The sequence below is a fragment of the Nipponia nippon genome, unplaced genomic scaffold (assembly GCF_047370975.1).
Source record: "Nipponia nippon isolate SJK-2023a ecotype South Korea unplaced genomic scaffold, ASM4737097v1 scaffold_24, whole genome shotgun sequence".
NCBI lineage: Eukaryota > Metazoa > Chordata > Aves > Pelecaniformes > Threskiornithidae > Nipponia > Nipponia nippon.
Window position 1 is genome coordinate 5,140,084 of NW_028262341.1, and position 12,239 is coordinate 5,152,322.

Below are 12,239 nucleotides of genomic sequence, written 5' to 3' on the forward strand. Positions count from 1 at the left end.
CGTGTGACAAACAAGCCCCGCCGCGCATGCGCCGCCCCGCCTCCGCGCCACCGCCCCGCCTCTCCCGCCGGGGAGCGCCCGGAGCCCCACTGCACCGGCGGACGGACGGACAGGCGAACCCCTACCGGGGTGAGCCTGTTGCCCTCGGCGCTGCGAAACACACTGGTGCCTTTCCACGTATGTGTGGGTGTCTTTTCCGCTGCTGTTTTTTTTTTGTTGTTGTTGTTTTTTAACCCACCCCGCGCGGTGCCATTTCTTGGGTTATTTCTGTTATTTAACGCTGCGTTGCTAATCCTGCTGTCTTCCCCAGCGACACGCGGTTTTCAGTGAGCTGTGTGATGGTGGTGGGTAACCGTCCCCAAGCCGCCATGCACTGAGGCGCGCCGCTAAAAGTTCAGACTTACGTTTTCAAAGCAGTATATTTACTGGTTTTCCTCAAGTAAAAAAGAAAAAAGTAATATTTCCTTGACCCGACACCCGGTGGAGATTCTCATGCTTTTTTATGGCTGAAGATGTTTGCCTGTGTCCTGCGGGTGTGTTAGGACTTTTTATGTTTTTGCACCATCTTGTGGTAAGCCTTCGTAGTTCCTTAGATCATGGAGTCGTTGAATCATTTTGGTTGGAAGAGACCTTGAAGATCGTCGAGTCCAACCATGAAAATATAACTTGCAAGAGAAGTAGAAGTGTGTTATTCCTCCCGTGCTAATGCTTTTCCTGTTGCTTTCATGTCTTTAGATGCAGTTGATCTCACACGTAAGTTTATCATAGTATCATAGAATCATTAAGGTTGGAAAAGACCCTTAAGATCATCGAGTCCAACTGTTAACCTATCACTGCCAAGTCCATCTATACCATGTCTTCAAGAACCGTATCTATCCGTTCTTTAAATACCTCCAGGGATGGAGACTCAACCACTTCCCTGGGCAACCGGTGCCAATGCTTGACCACCCTCTCAGTGAAGAAATTTTTCCTAATATCCAATCTAAACCTCCCCTGGCACAGCTTGAGGCCGTTTTCTCTCGTTCTATCACTCGTTACTAGGGAGAAGAGACCAACCCCCACCTCGCTACAACCTCCTTTCAGGTAGTTGTAGAGAGCAATAAGGTCTCCCCTCAGCCTCCTCGAGCCTAAACAACCCCGGTTTCCTTAGCTGCTCCTCATAAGACTTGTGCTCTAGACCCTTCACCAACTTCGTTGCCCGCCTCTGGACATGCTCCAGCACCTCGATGTCCTTCTTGCAGTGAGGGGCCCAAAACTGAACACAGTACTCGAGGTGAGGCCTCACCAGTGCCGAGTACAGGGGCACTATCACCTCCCTAGTCCTGCTGGCCACACTATTCTTGATAGAGGCCAGGATGCCATTGGCCCTCTTGGCCACCTGAGCACACTGCTGGCTCATGTTCAGTCAGCTGTCAACCAACACCCCCAGGTCCTTTTCCGTCAGGCAGCTCTCCAGCCACTCCTCCCCCAGCCTGTAGCGTTGCATGGGGTTGTTGTGACCCAAGTGCAGGACCCGGCACTTAGCCTTGTTGAATCTCATGCAGTTGGCCCCGACCCAACGATCCAGCCTGTCCAGATCCCTCTGCAGGGCCTTCCTACCCTCCAGCAGATCGACACTTCCACCCAACTTGGTGTCGTCTGCAAACTTACTGAGGGTGCACTCAATCCCCTCATCCAGATCGTCAATGAAGATGTTGAACAGGACCGGCCCCAACCCTGAGCCCTGGGGAACACCACTCGTGACCGGCCGCCAGCTGGATTTGACTCCATTCACCACCACTCTCTGGGCTCGGCCGTCCAGCCAGTTTTTAACCCAGCGTAGAGTGCACCCATCCAAGCCGTGAGCAGCCAGCTTCTCCAGGAGCATGCTGTGGGAGACAGTGTCAAAGGCCTTACTAAAGTCCAGGTAGACAACATCCACAGCCTTCCCCTCATCCACTAAGCGGGTCACCTTGTCATAGAACGAGACCAGGTCAGTGAAACAGGACCTCCCTTTCATAAACCCATGCTGGCTGGGCCTGATCCCTCGGTTGTCCCGCACTTGCTGCATAATGGCACTCAAGGTGATTTGTTCCATGACCTTCCCCGGCACCAAGGTCAGGCTGACAGGCCTGTAGTTCCCGGGGTCCTCTTTGCGACCCTTCGTGTAGAGGGGTGTCACGTTTGCTAGCTTCCAGTCATCCGGGACCTCCCCGGTTGACCAGGACTGCTGATAAATAATGGAGAGTGGCTTGGCCAGCTCCTCTGCCAGCTCCCTCAGTATCCTTGGGTGGATCCCATCTGGGCCCATGGACTTGTGCGCATCCAGGTGGAGGAGCAGGTCAGTGACTGCCACCTCTTCGACAACTGGGATTTCACTCTGCGTCCTATCTCCATCTCCCAGCTCAGGGGCCTGAAAAACCCAAGGATGACTAGCTTGACTATTAAAGACTGAGGCAAAGAAGGCATTAAGTACCTCAGCCTTCTCCTCATCCTTCATGGCCAGGTTACCTTCTGCATCCAACAAAGGAGGGAGATTCTCCCTGGCCCTCCTTTTGTCACTGACATATTTATAAAAACTTTTTTTGTTATCTTTAACGGCGGTGGCCAGTTTAAGTTCCAGCTGGGCCCTCGCCTTTCTGATCTTCTCCCTGCATATCCTCACAACATCCTTGTAGTCCCCCTGAGTCGTCTGCCCCTTCTTCCAAAGGTGGTAGGCTCTCCTTTTTTTCCAGCCAAAGCTCTCTGTTCAGCCAGGCCGGTCTTCTCCCCTGCCTGTTCAACTTGCGGCACATGGGGACAGCCTGCTCCTGCGCCTTTAAGATTTCCTCCTTGAATAACGTCCAGCCTTCCTGGACTCCTTTGCCCTTCAGGAATGCTTCCCAAGGGACTCTGTTAACCAGGCTCCCGAACAGCCCAAAGTCCGCCCTTCTAAAGTTCAGGGTAGCGGTCTTGCTGACTCCCTTCCTTACCTCTCCTAGAATAGAAAACTCTATCATTTCATGGTTACTGAGCCCAAGACAGCCTCCGACCACCACATCGCCCACCAGGCCCTCTCTGTTCGTGAACAGCAGGTCCAGCAGGGCACCAATTATTTGCACGTTTTTCCTCTTTTCTGCAATTAAGATAATTGTGTCCTCCACGAATCATACAAACCACAACTGCGTGGTCTGCAGTTGCTGCAGGACGTGTGAAAGCCAGCAGCCAGATGGGATGCAGCTTCCATCCACGGAGTGCAGGCAACAGCTCCTGTCCTTCCAGTTCTGGGTTCATTCTCACCATCCACCTCTCTCAGGGCAAATCTGCAGAGATGGTGAAGAGCACTGCAGCTGCCTTTTCTGGAAAGCTGAAGGCCCAAATCTTGCTAGCTCAGTGGATATTCATGTGGTGGTTTTTTTTTTTTCTTTCTACGTAGACAAGGAAGGGGACCTTCCTATGTAATTGGGGCATGGTGCGTGCTCATTTATTTTCTGATATGTCTGATGTCTTTTGTATACTGATTAGATTTGCCCATTCCAGGCTTGTTGGAGAAAGATAAAATACTTTGCTAAGCTGCTGTGAAACCTTCCCTCTAGATCATTTGCAGACCTTGTAGGCCTAACTTGCCTCCCCTCTCACTAGGATTCTTGTCTTTTGCCCATCCATTTCTGGACACGCAACTTAAAAATACCACAGCCGCTGTTGGGATGTGGGACGTGCGCCAAGCATTTTCTGCAAGTGCACTGTTAGGAAGATCACACCATTTGTGAGCTTATGGGTCATCTTCTAGGACTTTAGGTTTTGCCAATTTGCAGACAGTTACAAGCCCTGACTATGTGTCATACTGAGCAGCACACAGCTCTTTGCTGTTCCTGGATTGCTGTCTGGAGGAAAATGCAGTGGACAGTAGCCTCTTAAGGCATACTGGAGATGTTGCGAACACCACCGATAAATCTAATTTTCACTGCAACAGTGAGACAGCTGCAATTTGGAGCAATTTTTGAGGGCTGCAGGTGTGGTCGAGCCGCTTTGGATGTTTTTCCAAACACGTAGAACTGAGTCCACTGAAATCAGTGGGACATTTGGATACCCATGCAATGCAACATCTCACAATCTTTGAAGCTCTCTCATTTCCATATATTGCTATGCTGTTGTTGTGAGTTAATTACAATATATCCTGAGTGATCAGATATCCTGATTTACATGAAAATTGACCCAGTTTTCAAGATGAATTCTAAATTCCTGTTAAAGCTTGGTTAAAAAAACCCAACTATTTCATATTCACTCTGTGCTATATACGTATACGCACCCAAAACATCTGAGATGAGATCTGCTCTTGTTTGAAATAATGACCCTTCTTTTCCCAGTGCCCCAATCAGGAAACTTCCCTCTGTTTTTTTTTAATTCATTCCTATTATGCCGTCCCTAAAACACAAGTCTCCTTCCTGCAGCTGTTCACCTCCATGTCCTTTGGGTAAGGAGAATGAATTGGGAACAGCGTTTCCTGTGTTGCATCCTGTTGGTTATCATGGGCACAGCTACAAACTCCCAAAGCACAAGATTTTGTTAAGAATCTGGCAGTATTTGATATGTTAACTTAAAGTGTCGGATTCAGGTGAGGTAAGAAGCTCATCTCTAACAGACACTTTTAGACCTGATGAGTTCAGAAAAGAGCTTTGAGTTCACCAGAACAGCCCAGAAATCAGCACATAAATGAAACAAACTGTATCTTGGCCTCTTGTGTAATATATATGTATTTATACAAAAATCTCCCTTTAAATCTGCCTTTTGCCCACTTGCGCTTGGTCTCCTGCCGTCTCTTACCCACTCGCCCATCTCATTCCCCTGTCCGTGTCTAACTGGGAGCAATTCGGCCCAGGTGGGTGCCCACTGCTCAGCCCTCCTGCCCACTGGCTGCTGACCTCTTCCTACCCGGGTTGTCCTGATTTGTCTGAGCCTGCTTCCCAGCAGAAGTGCCACCCACCACCTCTTTGCCGCTCTTCTTTCTGATCCCACACCAGCTTGTTTCCAGCCACCTTCTAGATCACCACACCATTATATGCAGTTATATGTAATTTAAATCTGGAGCACTAGACAGGCTGACACAATTTGGTCAAGTGTGTGTTATGAACAATAAACTTTAGATCGACTGTTCTGCAGAATGATGTTGTATTCACGTATATTCATGCATTTCCCACATCCTGCTAAAAGTCACACGTACATTCAGTCCCTGCAGCTTTTTTTTTTAAATACTTCTCATAGTGTGCTATTCATTTTATTTTCGTCCTCGTAATTTTTGTTTTGTGCCATCTTGTGGCAGAAGGAGTGAACTGCCTGTGCTGCCCTTTACCAGGCTTTTTGCCTGTGCATTCCTGCAAACCTGCTGTTCATTGGTGAAGTTGTCTTTGTGTCAAAACCAAATCTTCTTTTAAAAATATAATTCTGCTTTTACTTAAATGGAGAACATGCTATGAAGTGTAACTAGAAGAGGTATTTAGCAGTTATTTTCAGATGTTTAGTTAACTGTAAATATCAGTTAATTTTCAGGAGTTTAGTTTTTCAAATGAACTGCCCTTTAGTTAAATATTACAAGTTTTATAGATCCTGAAACAGGATTTTAAAAATTGAGTGCAAAGATGATCAGGTCTTCTTATCTTAAATCAACAATAGGCAGTGAAGACTTAGTTTGTACAACACTTAAGAGTGGTTATTATTTGCCAGAAGCCTCCAATAACATTTCTCAGGCCTTGTACATGATAGACTCTGCGTAGAAGCCTGCATAAAGTTAAAAAAAATTAGATCCAAATCTTTTTCTTTCCTTTTTTGGCTGACAAAAACCATGAAGGTGATACTCTGTCTATTATTGGAATCAGGAGCTCCAAGGCAGATGGCAATATTCCAGCCTCTATAAAGAGATAAAGATTAGACCTCACTTAACGAACCATTTCCTGAAACCGGCAAGCTCTCTCTCTTGTATGCCTTTATTTTATTTTTTTTTTTTTGTGGAAAGAGGGGAAAGATGAGAGAAAATTTGTTAGAAGATTATGGAAAATTGGGGAAAGAAAAAAAGAAAAAAAAATCCTGGCCTACTGGGTAGTACAGATTGCATTGCCTGAGAATCTTCCCTGGAAACTGTTGAAAATTAGTACTGATTCATCTGAACTTAACTATTCCAGTATCGATGACTGGATGGTGTCAGTATACTCTGCTCTGCTTCTGAGAGGCCCACACGGTTCAGATCTTTTAGCTGGAGGGTTTAGGCAACCTAGAGAGACAATCCTTTATGTTGCAGACTGCTGTGCAGGCTGAGATCCAGTAGAAGGATGTGGATGTAGAAATGGGCAGAAATCAGGTCACCAAACCCCAAATCAATATTCTAAAAATTCTTGATGAGCTTTCACCCAGCCTTGGAGGTTTGGTTTTTTTTCTATTATTATTTTGAAGTTTGTTGGATGCCTAGATTTGCACTTTTGTACATGCCCAGAACTGTGCCAGCCTTGACATGACCAGTACATTCATGCTAAAGACCATTCAAAATCCAGAGATTAGGAATTATTTTGCTTTCGTCCCATTAGTGTCTTTATCTAATCTGACTTCTCACCGTGTACTTGATAAATCTGCAAGGACGGGTGTGATGCACAATGGTCTTGAGAACAGTCATTACTTTTTCTAAAAGCAAAGGCAGGAAAGCTTACAATGCTCTCCTGACTCATTGATCAAGAAACTAGCATTAATAGGAAGATCCAGATTCTTCTCCCATCTCCTTAGAGACTATCCTGACATATTAGCTGGTTTGGGGTGGAGACAGTGTTTGCCCCTCTTTTTGAAGCTGTTTCAGTGTGCAGCAGAGGATGGTCTAGAGAGAGTGTCAAAGCAGATGTTACGTGTTTTCTGGTGGTTAAGGTGTTCCTATCGAAGGGAGAATTGTGGAAAGAAAAAAAATACCCCAGTGCGGTTTCTGTATTTCATGCAGTGAATGAATGGAAAATGTGAAATGTACTTAGAAAGTTCTTTTAACAAACTTGTTCCTGGTCATCATTTGTTGTATCTGATCCTCAATCCATGCATAAAAATAAGAGGAATAAAATTTCCCCTCCTCATAGCCGTTACAGAGCTACGTTTGTGAAATATTGTCACATTACGGTGTGGAATGGTGACGTACACACTGTCATGTTACGAAAACGTGGATGGATCTGTGCACTGCAGCCCTGGGGAGCTGCTTCCAGAACTCCTGGATGCAGAGGGATATCTACAGACCTTCCTTTTGGTACCATGTGCACTGGAATGGCTGTTCAGCTGTCAGTGCCGTGGTAGAGAGAAGAGAAAATTTTACTAAGTAGGCTTATTTTGGGTTTAGTATTATAGTGGAGAATGCTATCCTCAATGACATAAAGAAATCTGGAGTTTGTGAAACTGGTTCCTGAATTTGAAGGAATGAACAGCTAGGAGCAGCTTCCCCCCGTTCGTATCTGTATCCTTGCAGAATAGTGAGAAAGAATGTGTACAACAAAAGAGCTGTATTTCTAATCATTCTGTTTTAAGAAGGTACATATTATAAGTAAGGAAAGTATTCGAACGGAAACTTTTTGTTTGCAATTTTTATTTACCTTTTTTTTCACTTCCTAAGGTTTGCTAAGTAATGATTTAGAGTAACTTGAGTTCTGAGGTGTATTTACTATTAAACACAGAATCTGAGCTATGCATTAATCATGTTAAGCTGAATGTTTGCAAGTTTTGGTTTGAGAAAATAATTGCTGGTGCTGTAAAACTGAGAAAACAATCAGTTAAACACATATTTAAACTAATCTGTCCTGGAAAACACAACCAAAGGACAAGCTTATGGTTGCAGTCAGTAATATGTGAGGATGACCTTGAAATACGTACTTCAGAGATGACAACAGACAGTCAAACAGGGGCCAAAGCTAGAAAACTAAGTATAGTTTAGAAGAGATGTGGTCATGTTCTGCACTGGGTTTGGTTGTCCATGTTGTTGCTCCCTGCTCCCCCTAAGGTGTTTCCCCCTTCTTGCTTCGCAGTCACTCCATCTGTAGACTCCTGCCAACTCCTCCATCTCCTGCCAAAAGGGCTGGCACCATGACTAAGCTGGGGAGTGTGTCTGAGCCGATCTGGGCCTATTTGGAGCCATTCAGTGTTTCAACAGGACACTCCCTCTTCTGAAAGCATGCTGCAAAGATACCTGAGCTGGCGCTGCAGAGGGCAGGCACTGGTTCAGTAGAGCTTGGACTGTAGGCTTTGCCTCATCCCTATTTTATCCTTATATAGGCTCCCTGTTATGTTGAAGCCATCTCTTTGGGGTCTGTGCCATAGCTGCAGAGCCTCCATCCCTGGCTCAGGCTCATGGTTACGTAAACAAAGATATATTCCTTGAAAAATGTGGGATAGCTGCCGTTCCTCAGTGGGTTTTTTTAATGAAAACTTCCTAGAAGGTCTTTGGCAAGGATATGAGAAAAGGCAAGGTTATGAAATCCAAATGACCTAGGAGTGATTAAGATACAAAATAAAGAAGGCCACAAACCATACTGGGAGCCCAGGGGGCAAAATATGTTGCGCAGCTGTTCTGATAAGGTTTGACTGCATGCTGCCAGAGAAAGCAGGACTTGGCTTCGTGCTTGGGCCATGGTGGTACTAAGGACTGGGCTCCACCATTTTCTTGTTAATACTGCTTTTGCATCCTCTCTTTCCATGTTTATCTCTTCTTGCTACCAGTTTGCAGAGAAATCTTGTAATAGATGTGGCTATACAGAGTCCCTGGGGTTTTTTGTGGTTTTGTCACAGGATCTTTCCCAACATCCAGCAAAAGCAGAAAAAAGATTTTGAAAATGTTCGGTCTGGAACTTTGTAAGAAAACTAAGAATTTTTTTATTCCGCTTTCTTTTGGTTCATCAAAGGACACTTGTCAGCTTTGTGTTTCAAAATGGGAAGTTATATACTGTGATTTTATCTCCAGAAATACGCTGTTACACTTTTTGGTAAGCAGGGGTTGTAGGAGTTGTAATATCTTTTATTAGACTAATTCATAGTCTGGAAAAAGAACAGACCAGCTTTCAGCACACCAGCTCTTCCTTAGCTTAGTTTCAGACCTTTAGTAAGGCAGTATTTTTAGAAAGAAAGCAACCCTGAGGTGAGCTGAGTTCTGTTTTAGGCTATCTATTTTACTTCAGCTTTCTCAGCTAAATGAATAAGCACAACCGACCTGCCTTTATTCGCGAGATAAGCATTTCAGTGACAAGAGTGATGATTATCACCATTGGGGAAGCCATGCCGCTCCCTTTATTTCTGGCCCCTTAAGTGACATGGAAGAGATGCCTCTCTGTTTTGCTGGTGAATGCTGTTAAAAAGTGAAGACACGGACTCTGTGCACCCCTTGTCATCTCAGCAGCTCCGCGGGGAGGGCTTCCAAGATGTGCAGAAATAGACAGGGTGCTCAGCACTGCAAGTCATCCTTCACGCCCACACCGAAACCGAGATGGCAGGGAGGTGACAGCTGTGGGTATGACAGCAGTACTGGGCTTTGTGCTGGAACCTCAGGGTGTGACGAAGCTCAGACAGACAAGGACAGTGCAAGAGCGTAGCAATGCAGGATGGTCTAGTGAGCACAGGCATTTCAAGGATTTTTGGTAACTTTTAGTGCTAGTGGGTAAAGTCACACCAGAGTGCTTGTGAGCTGGGGAAGAGTACAGAGGAAGTTACGGGAGAGCGAGCTATTGGCAGAAATGCTTCATAGATGAGCATGAAGTATGTCTCACAATCAGCTCCTTGGTGCATCTTCTGTTACACAGGGTGGGCCAAGTTTGAAAGAAAGAAAGGATTTAGGCATTCAAAGTGGAGCTTGGGCAGAACTGTGATTGTGGGAAAAAGGCAGAACTGTGATCTTGGGAAAAACGCTGCCTGATTCTTGTCTGTCCTTTGAGATGCTCTGTTTCAGAGGCATCTCAAAGGTTTATTAGAAAGTTTTGCATGGCTCATTTTTGCCAGAGTTGAGTAGCTTGGTCTTCCTCTTATTCCAGCTGATCAGGATCCAGAAACTGGGCACCAGTCTCGTCCACCAGTTAATCTTGCACCTTGTGAAGACTGTGACAGAAGAGTCTTTTTCAGCAGAATGACAAAATTGTATTGAGAAAGAAAACTTAGTTGAGCAGGTTTGAAGATGGTGCTCTGCTGAGACTGTTAATTGTTATTTTATTGGCCTGCTGAGGATGCTTAAAATCGCCTTCACACTGAAGATGGAAACTAACATACCTCCCATTTGAAACTCCTTAAGAGGACTATCATGTGTAACATAGTGTCACACTAAATTTCTGACACCTGTGTGGCTAAATCTGAATTACAGGTCTGCTGCCTACTGCCTTTCGCCCAACATGGGTAAGTGTTAAAAATAGCCACTGAAGAAGGAAACTAGATGTTAAGTTTCAGTGACCCATGGTCCTTGCTGAGAACTTGACCAAGAAAAATTCCCTGCACTCTGGTGAAGGGACACACAGACATATTTCTTGGATTGCTTGTGACTGGTGCACAGGAGTCCCAAAAGATGTAATGCTTCACTGATAGAGGTGTTGATTTATCCTTCAACAACAGCTTAGAAATTTTTGCAACTTCTCTACTTAAATAAATCAGTCAAGGAAGGAGCTTGCTACTGTATAACATATGGAGTTGTCACTAGTTTTTATCTTTGAAACTGATATTAATATCTTTTGGGAAAAGAGTCACACAAAGGCAGCAGAGCAGTAACATTAAGTAGACTGATTAAGGGGACATTAAGGGCCTTATTAAGTGCTGCAGTGCAGGGAAGGGTGATGTTGAGCAGCTAAATTATGGAAAACATGATGAATGTTGCTGTCACATGTTTTCATTCATTAGGGCCAAACAACTCTCAGACCTTCAAGCCCAAGCTCCCCTCCAGGGTTTGTCAGTGAGCCTCCTGTGGCTTCAGTGAAGTGGTTTAACAAGTTAATTGTTGCAGCAACCTCAGCAGTGATTCTCAGGAAGGGTTGCAAAGGGATAAAGTCTAATTTTGCTGCTGAGGAAATAGAGAAATGCAAAGAATCCCAAATCACCCAACAGTTTCACATCTCTTACTGTTAAAGATGCCAAGATACTTTAGCAGTTTTTCCTCCTTTTTCTTTTTACTTTTTTTTTTTTTAATTGGATAAGGAGCAAATTCCCCTGAGCATTGTGCTATTACATGAGGAGGTGAAGAATTAGTTGAGTGGAAGATCTGAGTGGCCCAAATTAATGAAGCATTAGAAAAGTGAACAAGCCTGATTAATGTAATATGCAGTTTAGTAGTTGTCGTGGTTTAACCCCAGCCAGAAACTAAGCACCACACAGCCACTTGCTCACTCCTTGCCCCTGGTGGGATGGGGGAGAGAATTGGAAGGGTAAAAGTGAGAAAACTTGTGGGTTGATATAAGAACAGTTTAATAATTGAAGTAAAATAAAATAGAATAGTAGTAATAGTAGTAGTAGTAATAATAATGATGATAATAAAATAATAATACAATAATAATATACAAAGCAAGGGATACACAATACCAATGCCCAGCCTGTCCCTAAGCAGTGATTGCTGCCCCCCGGCCAGCTCCCCCAGTTCATATACTGAGCATGATGTCATATGGTATGGCACAGCCCTTTGGGCAGCCTGGGTCAGCTGTCCTGGCTGTGCCCCCTCCCAGCTTCTCACTGGCAGGGCAGGGGAAGCTGAAAAGTTGTGACTAGTGTAAGCACTACTTAGCAACAACTAAAACATCAGTGTGTTATCAACATTATTCTCATACAAAATCCAAAACACAGCACTATACCAGCTACTAGGCAGAAAATGAACTCTATCCCAGCTGAAACCAGGACTGTAGTTCAACATAATGCCCTTCCCAGCAGATAATGTAATTGTTACGAAACTAACCCTGAGTGATAAAGTGCTTAAGAAATACTCTTTGGAAAACCTGCTGAAGAACAAGAAGTCCCAATGCAAGGTCTTTGGTTGGTATACACTGGCAAAGTTCATATATGTCATCTATCAGTTGCAGAGCTATTAATTGACATTCACTGTGACTGTTTTGTTTTTATGCATGACTGCGTGTAGTTCTGCATGAAAATAAAGCCTAGCTAGGAATTTTTGCTTAATTGAGTGAGTCTGAGAAAGTTCTGGAGTTTTTCGCATCTACCAGTGTAGGGTTTTTTATGTAGGGTTTTTTATTTTTTATGTATTTTTTTTTTCCTTTTAGTCTGAAGTAAATTTCTTATGTACATGACAATATACTCAC

General features: G+C 44.5%; 1 long non-coding RNA gene across 1 annotated transcript in view; it reads left to right on the plus strand.

Moving 5' to 3' along the window:
• Window positions 1-79: 79 nt before the first annotated feature.
• Window positions 80-12,239, plus strand: part of LOC148055310 (uncharacterized) — a 51,959-nt gene continuing 39,799 nt past the window's right edge. Inside the window, exon 1 of the long non-coding RNA XR_015705587.1 lies at window positions 80-177. This is a non-coding gene — a long non-coding RNA (uncharacterized LOC148055310). The remainder of the gene's footprint in view (window positions 178-12,239) is intronic.